This window comes from Parasteatoda tepidariorum, chromosome 8 (genome assembly GCF_982258835.1).
Source record: "Parasteatoda tepidariorum strain Cologne lab strain chromosome 8, Ptep-v5.0, whole genome shotgun sequence".
Lineage (NCBI taxonomy): Eukaryota > Metazoa > Arthropoda > Arachnida > Araneae > Theridiidae > Parasteatoda > Parasteatoda tepidariorum.
Window position 1 is genome coordinate 14,228,374 of NC_141762.1, and position 19,646 is coordinate 14,248,019.

Consider the following 19,646-nt stretch of genomic DNA (forward strand, 5'->3'; position numbering starts at 1 on the left):
ACAAACATAAAATATACTGGGGACATGAAAATGACTGTTTTTGTGAGAATGACCCATATAGGAATGATGTTTTTGTTTCTTCCAAACTTGCAATAGAATATAATTTGTAATAAATTATGCTAAATTATGCTTAAATTATGATCGATAAATAATATCTAGATGTGTGATAAATTATTAGCATTTATTTGAAAATATTAATATAAATATTATGCTAAAAATTGATGGATCAAATAATATTTCACATGTGAAGATATACCAATGACATGCAAGTGGTAATTCATGTGTGGTCACAGTTTAATTTTGTAATTCTTAAAATAGGACTTAATTGTAACGGGGGATCTTTTGGCAACATATACATAACTTACGCTTTGTTTGTCAATTTGATATACAATAATTGTCTCCAATTACGGGTTCTGTAGTTTTAACAAAGGCGAAAAATCATTCACTGCTTACAAGAATTTAAAATCCAAAAAGAAAACAAATCTTTTCGGGTGAGCAAGTTAGAAAATTTTAGCAGTTAATGTTTCAATAAAGAATATTATAATCAAGAATTTTTTTAGTTTTTTCGTCATTCACTTCGTTTTGTCTTTTTATAACTCTATTTTCATTTGACCAATTTGTTCATTTAAAGAAAGAGTAACAATACTTTTAGAATTCCAAAGATTTACGTCAATGAACTTAGAACTCAACAGCAAGAATACTCTCTTTATATGAAAAAATAATTATTCATAAAATTCAGTTTTTAATATAATTAAAACAATTTAAACGTTTGCTAATATTTTTAAAATATTATTTTAGTTCATTTTATTCAACGCTAAATCCGTATAAATAGTTGGTATGTAAAATATTTTAAAAAGATAATTTAACTGGTAATGTTTCCATTTCAATATTTAATAGTTCAGATCAAACATGGCTGACCAAAATTAGTTTTACTGTTATATGTATGTAGTTTCGTTGCGCAATAAAATATTTTAAATTTGTTTACAAAAACAGCAACTTTCTATCGATTTACACGAAAAAGTTATAATTTAAATATCGTTTAAATTTTATAAAAATAGAGTTTATACAGTTTTGGCTAATTGTCTTAGTATTATGTCTATTTTATAAGGTTTATCCTAAAATGTATTGCAAAACTTTCTTATGAAGCTTATAAAGAAAGTAAATAAAAACTCAGTGTTTTTTTAATAACAGTATTATATCCAAATCAACAACCGACTTTGCCTCTGCCTTCTTTAAAAATATTATAAGAAATTTTTTCAGCTCTTTTTCTTTATAATTTTGTATTAAATGAATGCAATGCGTGGTAAATTATTTAACTCAATTAAACTTGATCAAAAACTACATATACTCGATTTCCGTAAGTTTTACCCAATATTTTATTCATAACTTGCCTAGAAATGATTTTATATTTTTTTTAAATTATTATTTTTTTTTGTCTTACGATTCTTTGAATTTTTTAAAACAATTGTGAGTCAATTTTTATCCCAGAAACTGGTCACAACCTTAAACAAAATAAACACGTGGTTACAAAAAGTTTCACAGATACTAAATTCGGTAACGTACCGTGATTCACGCTAATTACGTTAATGTCTGAACTTGTAAAAAATAATTTAAGATTGAAGAGCGGGTGATAAAATCTTAAACAGAATTGTTAGAATTTTATTTATAGCAATGGCTAGCGTTATATCCTCTTCCCGAACGGAATAATTAAACTTTCTAAATGTTTTTTTTTCGGTTAAGGAACTGAAATCGCTTCTCGTAGTCAATTTCCAAATTTCAAAACTCTGACCCAAAACGGATCGGGGGTTATGAGAGATTCAAAATAACGTTCCATGACAAGGGCAGACAAAATTTTCAATAAACACAAAAAAAGTAGAAAAATAAAAGAACGATTTAATTAAATTTGTTGCATACGCAATGTAATGATATAAAAGATAATTTTAATAAGCTTGAAAAATTGCATATGACCAAGCAACAACAATACATTTAAATACAATGCGCTTTAGGAGGAAAACATAAGACTGCACAAGGATTTGTAAAATTAAATTAGTTCGAATTCTAAGTGAAATTAATACCAAACCCGATTTAAAATGACTTAAGTATATTTAAGCAAAATCAATTTCAAAATAAGGACCTAAAGTAATTCTTAAAGTCTTAATGACAAAAATATTATGTTATTTAATCTTGATACTATTTCAATAGTCGAGTTTAATTTTATGGCTTATTTTCTACATTGCTTTCAGAATATAAATTTCTATTTGAAATATTTTATATCATTTTTAGATTTTATGTTGCATATAGTGCTGAGACGTTTAGTATTATTCCAGTTAAATATATCAAAAATAAAACTACATTTGTAGCTTTTAATTTACAAACGGTTTCCAATAACAATAGTAAGAAGATATAAGAATTTTTGCGCACTTGAAATTATATGCTTAAATATTATTTTAAAGGTAGTCCTTTTAACGGCTTTATAAGTTTTGTAAGCATAAATTTCAAAAAAAAGGAGAAAAAATGTTTTGTTTGTATATTTCATTTATATAAAAATAACTATAATTGTTTTCATGAAAAGAATCACTGTTAAATAATTAGTGAAAATAATTACTTATGACGCGAATTTCATACCATACTTTTGTCAAAAAATTGTACGTACTTTAATATTCGTGATTACTTTTTATAAATTAACTTTATAAAGGCATCTTAATATCAAATTTTATAGTAGCAACAGTTGTACGAACTTAACTATTTATAAGGGAAAGTTAAAATTTTAAATGTTATAGTAAAGTCTTAGTTAAGTCTGGCTTCAGTGCTGCCATCTGATGCTTATTAATTTCTATTTTTGAAAGTCCTTGAATTTTTTTACGAAAAACATCTATATGTTAATATGTGTTGTTCGACACATATTAAACTAGTAGTACAGAAACTGATCGTACAATTTATTTTTGCTGTTATTTATTTAAAATTATTTATAAAAATTTGTTTACTTTAAATTCAATGTTAAAAAATCTACTTAATTATTTTTAAATATTTAAACATTATACTGAATAACTTTAAAAATAGAAAGTAAATTTAGGATAAATTATAATTAGAAAACAATATTGTTTACGTCTTTTTAACACATTTTAAAGTGTGTTGAATAAATTGTATTCTCTAATTTTCAACACAATTGCGTCTTAAGGTATAGTACATTTAGAAAATTATTATTTGGAGAAAAAAAAGACACTCAAATTGCATTTGTATAAAAGTTAATACACATTGTATATAATACAAAACCTATCATTAATATTTCTCTTGGAAAATATTGTGAAGCGTTTTCCGATTCTATCACACTAGGATAAATAACGTTAAAAAAGTTTTCTTTCTTTTTTGATTAATAAATTTGAAATAACAAATCATGCGAAAACAAATTTATTTCAATACCAAATACTAGGTATTCCGCAAAGACCACTCATTATGAATATTTTTTTGAATCATTATTAAAAATAGATTTAAAAAAGAGTACTCTCAGTTTTGGTTGTCAATAAATATTTCATAATCACTAAAAACTGACTGTTTTGAGTGCAAAATGAACTTGAAGGTGTTTTTAATCATCATCTTCTGACTTCTCCCTGTTTCTTTTCTGTAAGTAAATATGTTTTGAGGTTCTATACACCCTCTTCCTCAACTGTAATTTGTTACATTTGTTACATTTCGATAGCATTTTTGATTTTTTTTTATATGCAATTTTAATTTAGAATCCTTCGCATGCATACTCATTTGTGTTCATTTTTAATAAGGACTTACAAAATATATGATATGGGAAACAGAACTCCTAGAATACTGAATATTAAGTTCCAAAAAAATATTGCACTTTATTCATAAATTAATATTACTTTAAAAGATACCATTCATGAAGCAGAGCATTTATTAGACAGAGCTCTCATTCAACTAGCTAACTATACTTTGTTCTCTAATTAAAAACTACTTTAATCCTCTTATTGTAATTTACCCTAAAGGTTAAAACTTATGAAAATCTTATTTAATTGTTGCTGGCAAGTATCAACCTGATATAAATTGATCTCTTTGATAGAATTGCCAGTCCTTTTAATTTGAGTAAATATTTGGAAAACCGCTTGTAATACATTATTCATATTTCACAGATAACATTCCATTTCAAATGAGATTTTGCAAAAAAATATGGAACGGATAATGAAACACCATAAATACTGATAATATGTTCTAAAAAATATTGCACTTAGTTTGATTCATAAAGTAATATAATTTTAAAAGAAGACATTTATAAACACTTTAACTTATTAAGCATAGCACTTTTAACTAGTTAACTGTATTCTGTTCTTTAATAAAAAAAAACTACTTTAAACATTTACAATCTTCTTACCATAATTTACCCCTTAAGTCAAAATTTATGAAAGAATCTTTTTTAATTTTTTGCCGGAAAAAATCAATCTGAGATGAATCTTTGATAGAGTCATTCGTCCTTTTAATATAAGTAAATATTTCGTAAGCCACTTGTACGACATGATTCATCATTTGTCATAGATAACATTCCATTTCTAATAAGGCTAAGCAAAATGTATGGAAAGGAGAACGGACCACCATAAATACTGAATAATATTTTCTAAAAAAAATATTGTACTTAATTCGATGAAAAAAGTAATATAATTTTAAAAGAAGACATTTATGAACACTTTAACTTATAAAGCAGAGCACTTTCAACTATTAGTTATTACTCCACTAGTTAACTGTACCCTATTCCTCACTAAAAAAAATGCTTTAAACATTTATAATACTCTTACTGTAATTTACTCCAAAAGTCAAAATTTATGAAAAGAATCTGATTTAATTTCTGCTGGCAAGAATCAACCTGAGATAAATAGATCTCTTTTGATAGAGTTGTTCCTCCTTTTAATCTAAGTAAATATTTCGAAAACCACTTGTATGACATCATTCATCATATGTCACAGATAACACTCCATTTTTCATGTTGTTAAGTGTTGGTCGGATTGTGAAGCCAGAAATGGTGATTAATTTGAAAAAGGCTTTTCTTCGCCAAAACAAATTACTGAATCACTGTGCCATTCAATAACAGCTGCTGTGAAAAAGTAAACTTGGATAAATATGAGTTTATCTACTTATTTTTATAGAGAAAAGTATTAGAATCTGCTTTTACTGTTTTCATATTTCGCGAAAAAGTAGACATTAATTTTATTTATTGCTTTTTTTACGTAAAATTATTTATCTATACGAAAGGAAAAGTGCATAGTTAAATTAGAATTGCATTTTACTGTTGAAAGTGAATCAATGTTTTCATTTTTAGTTGCCTCTTTAATTCAATTTTGAAGCATTGAATATGCTATATATGATAAATATAAAGATTTAAAAAAAATATGCGTTGTATTTTGTACAAGAAAAGTTGTCTTTTTTTAACCACATAATTTGTAAGAATAGCTTAAAATTTATATGGTATTTTGGCCAAACATTTTCTTTTCCTTTCTATCTTTTTATTTTCGTAATTAGACAAAGAAAATTATGCCCTTAATATAAATGAAATTGTTTTTAAAAAATATATAAATAGCATGTGTTAGTTTTATGTAGTTTAAATCATTGTCTAAGAATACACGTTTTTCACAGTAATTTTTCAATCATGAATATTCCTTTTATCTACATGTTTCAAACTTAAGTTAAAGAAATAAATTATGTGATGCAAATAGTACTTATGTTATAAGATTTCTATAGGATAGTTAAAAGTGCATGAAACGACAATTCCATAAATTTCATCTAGTATCCTTAAAGATTTACGATCGTTAATATCATGGATGTAATTTTGATTGCACGCAGGAATTTATTTATTTTCGTTTATTAAACAAAATTTTAGCATATTGAACACAAAGTACCATCTGTCAAGGTTTAAGAAGAAATTTTTTGAAGAATTTAGGATTTTTAGTTAACAGTTCATCAGAACGTTTAAATTTCAACTCACCTTTTGGCGAAATTTGGAACTAACTCAACATAATACTTTGTTTTTAATTATTTATTAATTATTTTTTTTTCGATTTTCTAATAGTTATGCAGTAAGTATGTTAAAAAAAATTTTTATTTCTCAAATACGTTTTTATATTTGCTTGAATTTGTGTTCAAAATGGGTCAGTCATTTTGCACCCAGACTTCAATTAAACTTTTATAATAATAATTGCTATGAGTGATAAAATTTGTTATTAATATTTTAATATATTTCAAAAATTACAAAAGTCACTTAACTAGGCCAGGATAGCCTGGTTGGTAGGAAACTGGGCCCATGATCAGTAGGTCGTGGTCTCGATCCCAGTCGGCCGAAGACTCGTTCCGTAAATGCTGACTGATACACGTTAAATCTGTAGAGTCACAAAGTGCTCCATGTTCCCATAACAAATCACACCTCGGGTGGTACTGGTACTGGACCTTCCTTGTCTTCTGGATTGGGCTCAAAATTACAAGGCTGCGGAGTTTTACATTAGTAGTCGTACACCCAAAATTGGGTCGGCTGTTCAACGACGGTTATAAAATTAAAAGTAAGTAATTCCTAAGTTTTCTAAAGTTAATTTTGAGAATGTATAAATTAACTTTTGTAACTGTTTTTGTGAGAAATAGTTTTGAAAAAACTTACTGCTACTTAAAACTGCATAGTCTAAAAATAATCTATTTTAATAAAGCAGTGACAAATTTCATCAATCTATAAACTATTTTTCCCATGGCAAAATTTTAATATCAAGTTCTTCAAAACACTTATTGTGAAACTTTAAACTTTGCGACAGGAAAAAAAAATAATTCATCAATAAATATTTATCATATCTTGGCTTCCATTATTCAAAACAGCTCCAAACCCATAGTGACACAAAACTACATTGTATCATATGAAAAGCGAAAAAGAACAAAATACTTATTTCATAAAGCGAAACGATGTAAAGCATTCGAAACAAATTCAAAAGAATTGTGGAAAAGTTCAAAAGAATAGGATGATAAATTATTGAAAGGCCGTAAATAAATTGGAAAGCACGTAATCGTAAAAGCTCCAATGTCGGTTATTGCTGAAGACGATAGATTCTGAATATAAAATGCATGGAAATTTATTTCCTGTATGTATTTCGCTATGCATATTCCTGATAGGTACATATAAAATATCTAGTCCAAGATAAATCAATATGCAATAACAGAAATTGTTTTTCAATAAATTATTATGCGTTTCAGTTTAGGTATAATTTCAAACGTAAGACAGTTGATTGAAACTCTTATCTCAAAAAAGTTTTCATCTTTTGTTTCTTTAAGGTAAAGTTATATTTTTTTCTGAATAATGCTTTTTTAAATGAGGTGTTTATAATATTGCTGACTAGTTGGAAAATTATCCATTAGAAAATATACATTTCATTGTTATGAGCCTCGATCAATGAAGGCTAAATTTAAATATCCTTATTTTATTAGGTTTTTGCGAGAAGTGAAAGATAATTCAGTATAAGTAATTTTTCGCAAATTTCCCAATTATTTAAATGCACCTATGTCAAACTCCATAGCCTTGTAATTTCGAACCCAATCCAGAAGACAAGGGAGCTACTGGATCAATTATTGGGAGTAAATTGTCTTCATGGAGGATTTTTTGATGGAACTTACCCGCATCAGAGTTATATGGAGGGGAAAAAGATGAAAACCTCTCACTGTTAGCCCGATGGAAAGGAGACTCTAACCATGATCCGTTTGGCACTGAAAATATTTTACGTCAGCATTTTGATCGGTGTGAGTCGGGTACAGAATTCGTATCTACCAGTCATCGCTGGGAATCAAACCCGGTTCATCTAACTGGAAGGCGAATGCTCTATCCCGTGAGCTACTGATTATAATAAGCATTGAAACTATTAGGCAAATGTTTGATTAGTCAAATGTTGAAAACTTGATTTGTATCAGTCAGTAGGTAATAAGCCTAAGAGAAGTAAAGGCTCATTTAAAATATCCTAATTATATTATGTTCGTTTAATACATGTATTAAACAAACCTAACATACATGTTTATTAATGGTTTGTTTAATTCAAAGACAGTTCAGTAATTTTTCGCTCAGTTACTAATTATCGTAAGGGCACATTTGCTGGTTATATTAAGTCAAGAAACTAATAGGTAAATGTTTATTAGCTTGATTTATTTCAGTCAGTAGCAAATAAGCCTAGAATAGTGAAGATTTATTTTAAATAGCCTTATTATCTTAGGTTTGTTGCTCTTATCTCCCTCATCTTATCTGTCTTATCTCATCTCTCTTATCTTTCCCTCTTACTTCTTGAAAACTCTCAGTGAAAATTACTTATATGAAACCAAAAATGTATTAATCTCAAAAAATAACCAACAATTCAGTGAAGTAATTTTTTGTTCATTTCTTAAATATCCTAAAGTCACAGATCTTGTAATCTTAAATTTTGTTAGGAAAATTTAAAAATTTCGGAAATTTTTCAATTAGCTTATGACGTCATATATTCGTTATCAAACCATTACTGAATAAATGTCTCCTACACAAATTCTTAAGAATTTCGTTCTGATGCTTTTGTCTTTTAATTCCTACCTGCCTCCTTAATTTTTTTCCCTCTTCTGTTTGCTGCTGATTAGCCGAAAGAAAATTAGGCTGACTATTATAATCCTAAATTTTATTGGAAATTGGAAATTTTCTAATTAGCCTACGACTTTATATATGCGTTGTCAAGCCACTACTTAATAAATGTCTCATCAGGATATTTTTAAGAATTTTGTTCTGATGCTTTTGTCTATTAATTCTTACCTGCCTTCTTAATTTTTTTTTCCTTTTCTGTTTGTTTCGAACTGCTGTTAAGGAAAAATCCCACGCGACCAAAATTTCCATTTTTCCATAAATGGGCTGAGAATCATTTTCCGCACAGTAACCCAGTTTTCCTCTGTGTTATTCGATGGGGGAACAATGCTTAGAGAAATATTTGTATATATCTTGCCCAAGGAGCACAGCAATTAAAGAGTTGTTGGAACTTTGTTATTTATGACTTGTGTTTATTGATGATGGTGTGTTTGGTATGAAATGCTACGCGTGGTATTTTTCACAGCTCAAAATAAACAGCGTAACAATTGCTCCAAGAACCCTTTCGAAATTAGCATATTGAATTAGGAGATGTACTTTTAAATTTGGCTTTATTTTGTCAGCATACATTAAATACCTAAATTCATATATTACTGAGAAATTATTTGAATGAATAATAATTATACTAAATTATTTACTCAAAATTTAATTTTTAAAATACAAGGTGCTCTAATTGAAAGGTAATGGTTATCATGACGTTATATTTAAAATTGAAATATATCGTTAAAATTGAAAAAAAATGTAATAATACTTGTACGGAAAATTTTTTCTATCAATCCCCTAAACACCTAGCTACTCTCTCCCTCTATTCCCCGAGGTACTGTTGCTTACTACATCCTATGCGTCAAATTGGGGAATTTTTATTTCGGGTAAATTCAAATCTGCAACAAAGAACAAGGGTTCCTATTTCAGATTTGGAAGTTTTCTTCGCCTACCCTGATGTAAACTTGTGGGGTTGAGTATAGCATCTTTAAATGCACCAATTAAAAATATTATAAATTCTTGATTCGTGCCTTTTTAGATTTTTGATCAAATGTATATATTTCGAGATATTTGATCATTCCCATATACTATGAACACTCTTTATGATTGTTAGCATTTTGATGCCTCAATTCCAGTTCAATTTATTTTTTGTCAACTTTGGTCCCTTTGTTAGGTCCATTTGATTGCATTTTTTATTAATCCATATATATAGTCTACTTAATTCATTCCAATTTGATCTATTATGAAATCGGTCTAGATCAATGTCATTTAGATTCTATTCTGATTTAGACAATATATTTGTTTTATTGCATTTGTATAATTTTAGATATTTGATCTAATGAAAATATCTTGCGAGATATTAGATCTAATTTTATTAATTATAATTCTACCAAATTTTATTACGTCATTTCAGAAATATGAAACGATGATTTAACTTGTGTATCTGATATTGTACTTAACTAACCTGATTGTGATGCCTATACTAAAAATGTAGACTAAAATCTAGACTAATTGCTGAAAATGCTGATTCTGAATCGTTGCGCTAAAATAATTGCTTTCAGGTATTGAGTTAGACGATTAAAGCCCCCTCAAAGCTTTTTCATGAAATGCGAAATTTAGCGTCTGATAAAAACTCATCTGAGGTTTTAAAAAATTCATGGTTACAACGCCTACTTTTATAAAGTCATCAAACTTTGCCAGTAAGTAAGGATAACCTATAATCGTTATCTTAAATGGCTGATAGTATTTTCGAAATTTCTAATGGGGATGTTGTAGCCAAGGTTATATTTAATGTTGAAACTCAAAACATTCAAAATATTGAAAAACGTTTAAGAGCAATAGAACAGAGACTTCAAAAAATAGAAATTCGATTTGGACCATTTTCCCGCAAATAAGGTGGGTTCGAAATTCTATCATTCGGAAATTTGGCATTTTTAATTTTGTAACAAAGCTCAGAAACTCCAAAACCTATCACTTTTGATTCGAAAAACTAAATAAACTTTCCATTCTGACTGTAAAGGTTTAGTGCAGCGCTTATTTATTTTTGGTAAAATAACAGGTCAAGAGTATTTAATGACACTGGTTCGACAGTTAATATCTTACTAAGAAATCAAAAAGTTAAACTTTAACATTTTCTTTTGTAAGTCGCAAATGGAACTAAAATTAAAATTTTTGGTACTAAATTTATTATTTTAAATTGAAGATTTAAAGAAAAATTTGAGTGGCCGCTTATCCTGGCGGCAATTTTAAAACCTATAATAGGGGTAAATTTTCTTGGACACTATGGCTTATAGCTAGACAAATAGCGAAAAAAGTTACTTACAGTTGAGCTTTGGAAAACTGTTTCTGAGTTAAAATCTTTAAGTATTGCAACTGTTCAGGGTAATGCCCTATATATCGAATTGATTAAAAAATTTGGTCATATAACCAAACCACGTCACCAAAAATCTCCAATTCAGGTAAAACAAAACCCTGAGCATCATATTGAAACTAGTGGTGCACCAGTCTATTTTCTAAAACTCGAAGATTAACTCCTTAAAAATTACAGTCTGAAAAACGAGAATTTCAGTATATGGTATCCAAAGTTTGGTGTAAACAGCAAAAAAAGCATATTTGCTTGCTCACGTGTTACATATGATCACATGATACCCAAAAAGAACGATTAGAGGTCATGCGGCGATTTATGCGGTTAAATTCTCAAACTAATCAAGATAGATTTCCGATTCCTCATGCGTATGATTTTGCTCATATTTTATACATTTAATATTTTTTGGACTATTGATTATTCAAGAGTCCCCCGGTATCAGTTGCTACTGCTTGATGTTCGAAAAACAGCTGTATTAACTCTTCTAGAATTGTTTGAATTACTTTTTTTGTCGTTTGGGTTGTGCAATGTCGCGAACACATTTTAGAGATTATCGGAGAGTTAGATTTAAGTATTGCCGTACTCGTTGCATCTGAAAATGGAACTAAGGATTTAAAACATTTGGTGGAAATATTCTATAGATTTCTGAAATACGGACTTGTTATCAAAGCGGAAAAACGCAATTTCGGGCAACCAGCTATGAAATTCTTCGAATATGTGATTTCCGAAAAAGGAATTCAACCACTACCAGATAAGAGTTAAGGCAATAAATAAATGTTAGTATAGCTTAAAATGGTTAAAGAGTTAGTAATGTTACTTAATAGGTCCGTAATTTTACTTAATTTAATTTCAAAATGCATATCATAATTCAATTACCTGATGTACCTCTGTTCACATGAATGAGTAAGATTATCTTTAATGATCCACATTGTATAGTATTCAAATATATTTAAAGTTGGTGTTTGTAAGAATCTAGTGAAACCTTTCTTTTTTTTCATGCAAGCGGTTATGAATTAAATAGAGATAATAGTAAAACACCAAATTAACTCGACACTTAAAGGATAAATATTTATTAAACCTAAATTGATTAATAAAATTTTTTTATTTTTTTAAAATAAAACGTAAAACTGATTGTTTAGCATATCACATTTGTCCTATTACTTCAAAAACAAGTTAATTATGTTAATAACTTTTGGCATACCTAATGTTTGGAGTTAAAAAGAAATGTAAATGATTTTTTTACATTTAATCAATTTTATAGGCGCTCTTACAAATTTTATAAAGTAATAACAACCAGTCGAAGATTATATGTATATAAATATATATAATTTTGTATTCTATATATTGTCTATCTTTTGCTTAATATGCTTCATTATCGTTTCCATTATTTTCGTGCTCATCACACTAAACTCTTGATATCTTTTACTTTAGCTATGTTAATACGATATTCGAAAGCTCTTTTTCTGCGGATATAATCGTGTGAGCTGACGACAAGATTACATCTTTTTCTTACTTTGTCTTCTGACTTTTTCATTTTTTTAAAATTTTTTAAAATTTTTAAATTTTCAGAAAAAAATAATTAATTGGCAATAGTTTTTCTTCTTCTCTTTAAAAAAATACATTTTTCGTTTTATTCGTATTTTTAACTTCGAAACAAAATCTATATCACACTGAACACGACTCGCATCGCTTTTACGTTAAGGATTTTAAAAGGAAAAGATCACAAGTAAATCTGTTCACGTTTCTAAGAAGGGATAATGTGTCAATTATGATAGGTTAGAGTACTTTGTGAGAAGATTCTCTCGGGATTTCGTTTTTTTTAAGGGGAAAAACTTGAGAACGGGCTTCGTTTGAATAATAAATCGAAAAAGAAAATTTCAACAAAAAAATTACATAAAACGTTTCGTTAAATATATCGTTATATATATATATATATATATATATATATATATATATATATATATATATATATATATATATATATATATATATATATATATATATATATATATATATATATATATATATATATATATATATATATATATATATATATATATATATATATATATATATATATATATAGATATATATATATATATATATACATATATATCACAGAAATTTAAGAAAAATATTACGTTTTTTTTTTTACTGCTCATAAGCTGCAAGTATAAGAAATCATAAAAGAAGTTAAAAACATAGAGAAAGCATGGAAAATAATATAATAAGGATAACGAAAAGAGAAAAAGAAAAATTATTAAAATAAAGCATTTTTAAATATATTATTTAAAAAAAATTTTGTTTTCCAGCTTTTTAAATTTTTTATTTTATTATTTTCCATGATTTCGCTATATTTTTCATATATATTTGCTGTATTTCCTCATTGATAGGTATACATCTTATGTTACAATTATATTACAATATTACAATTTTCATAATTTCACGAGACTGCAGAAATTCATTCATCTTCATTTTCCTTCAAATATATAAACTATTTTTATGTTTATCTACTTTGTATTTATATACTTTGTGAAAAAAATTTAGTACGTAATTAAATAATTTCTCCCTGTTTTCTTTTTTTTTTTTTTTTCGTTCATTTGATGTCAATATTTTTTTAGTGTTTGCATTTCGATAAAGATTTTTTTTACAAATGTTTTAAATTTAAAGTCAATTACTCATTTGCAGCAAGTGAAAGAAATAAAAAATTACACTAAATTAGAGATTAATAACATAATTCACCATTAATAATATAATTCACCATTATCAGCTACTTATAAAATTAACTACAACTATTATTTCAAACTAAAGAAAAGAAAAGAAGTTAAAAAGACTTTTGCTAATGCTTTAATTATTTATTTTACAAAATAATTAAAATGATTTATTACTGGTAACGATTAATCAAACATTTAATTAAATCGTTTATTTAAAACGATTCGTATAAACCAAGGCTTTGTATTTTTTTTAAGTATTTATTTATGAAGTCTTATTTCGCTTAAAATGATATGACGTTACATGACTATTTATTCTCTCCAAAAAATAAATATTTTTGTCAAAATCTAAATAGTTAATATTTTATTAACTTATTTAAATTAAAAACCATAAACGTGCAATAAAGAAGAAGTTTCTAAATGCAAAAGAAGCACAATATAAGTGAGGTATTTATGTTCAATTAATTTGAAATAAATAACATCGAATACTTTCAAAAAGTTTTAGTGAGTTTACTTCTAAGTTTTAAGTTTTAAAATGAAGAAGTTTCAATTTTTGGTGCTGCCATCTATGAAGTAGTAGTGAAACTAAATATTGTGTTTAAAACATCGAATACATATAAAAGTTTTTGGTTACATTTTAATGATGCGATTCTGAAAAAATTTCTCCTCAGCAAATCATGTACATGTATTCTTGAAAAAATATTAAATACTATAAAATGTAACACATTATTGATATTACAGTTCCGTAACAACTTACAAATTAACTTTCTATTTATTTATTCTTAGGCACTTGAAAATATAACATAATATGTGTATATTTTTACGTAAATATATTTTTAGTGAAATATTTTGGAGAGAAAAAATATAGTACTGAAATTTGTATGTTAAATATGCAGTACAATGATAATGTTATATAATAACAAAGAATAAGCTTTTATTTTGAAAATATTTTGAAATTTTCTTGATTTATTTTTAAACCGTAAAATTACGAATACTAATTCTAGAATAATGCATCATAATAACTATATAAAGCAATATGCAATTTGGTAATATAAATATATTATTTAAATGATTCATATTTCGTGACTCACTTAAAGAAACTATTCCTTTAGAAACAGGGAAAAAACGAATGTTTAATTAAGAAGCAATATTTTAATAACTATTACATATATTCATAGAACAACTAAATTAAACATTGTTCAGATTACGCATGATAATAAAACTAATCATTGCTCAGACTGAACAAAGTAACAAAAGTAAGCATTGCTCAGACTCAATCAAATAAAAAAACTCAGCATTGCCTAGAAAAAGCAAAGTAACAAAGCTAAGCATTGCCAATAAAACTAAGCATTGCCGCCAAAACTTAATATTGTTTACTGTTATTCTGTTACTGATAGAGTCACTGCTTTTGTTTTTATAACACATCACCCAACCATGGCCAAGCACCTATCCCTCGTTTCCTGGGCTCTATTTTTTAACCATGGCCATGTCGCGTAGTTTTGACCCAAGTCAGACGACGTGGGAAGTTCCAGAGCTTGTATGACTCTCTCCAAATTTCCAAAACACACACAAAAAAAAAAAAAAAAAGAAGAAGAGAATACTTTCATTCAGGATAGATTTAACGTTTGGCATGAAGACGGCTATTTGTCGGCTGCAAGGGGCGAACTTACGACCCCCAGCTCTCCATCGCCAGTAGAGCGCCAGTTTTTCTATAAATCATTGCATTTATATTACTAATCAAAATATAGATAGATGAATCTAAATGTTTAAAATTGTGTTAAATATATAATGGATGAATCTTAATGTTAAAAAATTTATCTAGCATTTAAAAAGAATTTATCACCAGAATGAATAATATTATGAATATTATAAAAAAGAGCATTATAATTATGAAGGAATATTTTAAACAAATAATTAATATTAAAAATATTGATATTATTAATATTATTAATATTAAAAATATTAATAATGAAAAAAATAATATTATTAAATAAAAATATATTAATATTATAAAAAGAAAGAAGTATACAGTTTAGTATGACTTTATTATGTCAAACTTTTTAATATGTCATTATTTATTATTAATAATTTATTAAAATAGCTATATGCAAGAACTTATTGAATTTGGAAACTTTTTAATGCATTCATTTTAAAATTTTAAAACTTCTTTTGTCATCTTATCAATCATCCTTGTCAAGACACTTTAGCATTTTTAAAATTCACTACAATAATTTTAATATTTTAAAATTTAAAAAATAAATGAATTACAAAATAAATGTATTACAAAAGCTCTAACCAAAACGAACAAGACCATTAATTTATTGTTAGAAACTGCAGACATGGGCTAATCACAAATGAGTTGAGGTTAGCTTTAAGTTTCAGTTGTTTTTAAATACCATTTTAATGATTCAATGAAATTGTAATACTAAACTAATTGGGAAAAAATAATGTTTTAGAAAGACGATAAAATTCCGGTCAATTCACGAAAGGCTTAGAGTTGCATTCACTAACATTATTGGACATATTTGATTTATTGCATACAAGGTTTACATACAAGTTCGGTAGCAAAGGTTTTTCTACCTTATGTTATCTGACATAAATTCGATCCTTGATAATAGAGATCAACTTAGGTACGTCAACAACACAAAGTCTCCAAATCGAGTTGTTACCACAACTTCATGGTTTTAAATTGATTCCTGTCAGATTTAATTTATAACAGTTTTATTTTAATTTATAACAGTTATTATTTATAACAGTTTTTGAACAGCCGTCCCAATTCTGAGTTTACGGCAACTAATGTTAAACTACGTAGCCGGGTACGTAATTCGTATCAACCAGCCATCGCTGCGATTCGAACCCGCTTCACCTCATTGGAAGCCGAATGCTCTGTACCGTGAGCCGCTATTGATCTTCCTGTCAGATTTAGTTATTTACAGTTTTCTTACCGGAAATTTAATTTTACAAGCATTTTAATGATTTAAGAATCAGATGTATAGTGTGGTCCGTAATGATCATCCTTATTGTATACAGTTAGAACCTCTTTAAAAATGGAGCCAGTGCAGTACGCCCAATAGAAAAGGCATACAAGTATTTAGCGAGGAAAAACAGGCATATGTTATTGAAATCTAACGAATTAATACTGTTGAGGAATGTGGGATTAAAAGCATTAAAACTAATTTGACTTCTCAATAAAGCAAAGGTGTTTCTCTTAAGTGCTTTTTCCTCCCCACAGTTCATTCCGGCATTTAAACAGTTTTGGTGTTTTTAATTCGTCTTAGTTGTTAACGATTCGTCAAGTTTTAATAACTTTTTTACTGAATCATTCTTTCCCTAAAATATTAGTTATAGTTAGTTTATAATACTACCTCAATATTCATGTTTTTACTGAATTTTTACAAGACTATATATAATAATCGATATCTTTTGGAATATATATTTTTTTTTCGAAAAATATAAATTCATATCGATTATTGCATCACCGATTTCTGAAGCTGGAGATTTCATGACGCGTTTACCTTAAGTAAATGCTTGTTACGTTCAAAACGTGACTTTTCTTTCAAACTGGATTTACGTACTTTGGCTACTTTTTAAGATTTACTACTGATTTAACACTAGATTGGCCAAGGAAGTCATTTTGACTGCTTTTTAACTGCTTTTGCAAAAAATGTACAAATAATAAGCTTACTTCAAAGATGACTCCCGTGTATTTTATGCCCTGAAAGTCAGAATTTTAGCTTTGCATTTCTCAGATTTTCTTCAAATCTTTTTCACTGCAAAACTTAAAATAATGCAAGTTTACAATAAAATTTTAGCCAATCTTAGTGAGCCACCATAAGATTCTCAAATTTACAGAAAAACATGAAATAGCATTTTTTAATAATGTAATTCTGGAAATATACCGCTAAAACTTTTAAAAACTTTGATTAACTAATGGCAAGATGCGAATGCTATTTAAAAGTTTTTGTAGGAATTTGGAATAAAGAAAAAAAAAGAAACTTGCTAATAAAAGAAAGTGAGTTTCAACGCCTGGTGAAAAATATTATGCTCAATAAAATTCACTAAAATCATCAAAATTTAAAAATTTAGTAAGTGTTTAAAAAAACGGTTATTTAACTGAAAAAGTGTTTCGTCTGCGTATAATCTTTGTCAAATTATGGAAAAAAATTTTAACATGCATTAAAAATTATTTATGCGTTACATAATTTACCCTGAAACAAATTAACATGAAATTAAAAAAAAAATCTCATTCACTCTTAGAAATATCAATTCAACGTTGCTTTATAATATCTGCACTTTGATCCCTAAAACTGTTAGTAAATTTATTGCCGACGTCAAAAATGTGTTAAATTTATTCATGTGTCAGTTAAAGTTGACCTAAGTACATAGTAATCGAGCTTAGTGGATAGTCGAGGATAAACTTTCCAGAATGGATGTGTTAAGTTTAACAGCTTATTATTAAATATTTGACATTAACTTAATTTTTAACAAATTTTTTGTAAGTTACATGTATCACTTTCTTAATCATTGTAAGCCCTAAAAAAGTTAAAAAGAATTTTTATTAAAAATAATAATAATTATTATATTTAAAAGAGAACAGTCGGAAATTCACCCCATTACAAAGTTTGAGATTTTATGGTGACTTCAGCGTCACATGTCAGACGAAACATTCCCAGTGTATTTGGCTGTAGTGAAAGTTGGCTTTAATGATAGTTGAATAAGAATGAATCAGATACACTCAAAAGCGTAATATATAAAAAACCAGCTAATAGTGAGGGTATGGTGCGCAAGCACAGATGTGATCTGTTATGGTTTTATGAAAACTGACATATCAGTCACAATAGAAAAATGCCGCAACTGAATCAACGACAAGAAATATATATTGGTCATCAGATCACTTTCTGTCCTCTGAATAGCGTTGCCAAATTATTCACAGCTCGAATGACTATGACAAACTACAGGATTTGGAACTTCTTCATCACCCTCCATACTCACCGGTTTTAGCTTTCATTGATTACCACTTCTAATTTAATTCCGAAACTCTGTGATACTGGTCGTTAATGAATTTATTGACTATCATTTGCCATATACACTGGTGGGCAAAATTAAGAGAAGGAAGACATTTTCTCAAATATCTAAAAAACTACTGAATATAAATAAATAAAATTTGGTATGGATATAGCTTATTCCATGATAATAAAGTATGCAAAACAAAAATGAAAGTGCCATTTACTGGCAAAACCTATTGCCAATAAATCCAATGTAGTCTGAACTTATGGATAAAAGATGACAATAAAAGTGAGGCTTGTACAGTGTGTGCTGCTTCTAGTATGGTGTATGGTCACCCTTGACAGACAGACAGCATGCACAACGAATATGCATGCTGTTAACAAGGGAGTTAAGGAGAACTTGTGGAAGACCCTCCCATTCTTCCACCAGAGCAATTTTTAACTCCAGAATGGTTCTGGGCAGAGGTTGGCGCGTCGCAATAGCTCTCCCAAGAGCATCCCAAGCATGTTCAATAGGATTCAGGTCAGGAGATTTGGCTGGCCAATCCATTCGTTAAATATCATCGCTTTCCAGATACTCATCAACCATGAGAGCCCTATGTGGTCTCGCATTGTCGTCCATAAAAATGAACTCATTGCCAACAGCGCCCCTGAAAAGATGCACACAGGGCTCTAGGACCTCCTGCCTGTACCTCTGGGTATTCACGGAACCATTGTCAAACACAGGGAGCGGTGTGCGGGTATCTTGCATGCTCGAATGAATGTGCGAAAATGCTTTCCATCTCTTAATTTTGTCCACCAGTGTATTTTATCCTACTTGTTGCTTGTTTATCAAAAGTTTAGAGAAAATGTAGGTGCACACTTTGATAAATAGAATAGTTCCTTATATCAGCGTTCGTTACCAATTGAATTGATTTCGATGCTGGTTCGTTTGATAAAAAGTTAATAAAAACCAAGGATTGTAT

The 19,646-nt window shown here is 27.8% G+C and overlaps 1 protein-coding gene and 1 long non-coding RNA gene across 3 annotated transcripts in view; one reads left to right on the forward strand and one right to left on the reverse strand.

Annotated features, from left to right (window-relative positions):
• The window catches only part of LOC107456822 (dopamine D2-like receptor), a 457,990-nt gene that overhangs the window by 108,246 nt on the left and 330,098 nt on the right, over positions 1 to 19,646 (reverse strand). The window lies entirely within an intron of this gene.
• Positions 4,905 to 19,646, forward strand: part of LOC107456823 (uncharacterized) — a 68,877-nt gene continuing 54,135 nt past the window's right edge. Inside the window, exon 1 of the long non-coding RNA XR_011636745.2 lies at positions 4,905 to 5,102. This is a non-coding gene — a long non-coding RNA (uncharacterized LOC107456823). The remainder of the gene's footprint in view (positions 5,103 to 19,646) is intronic.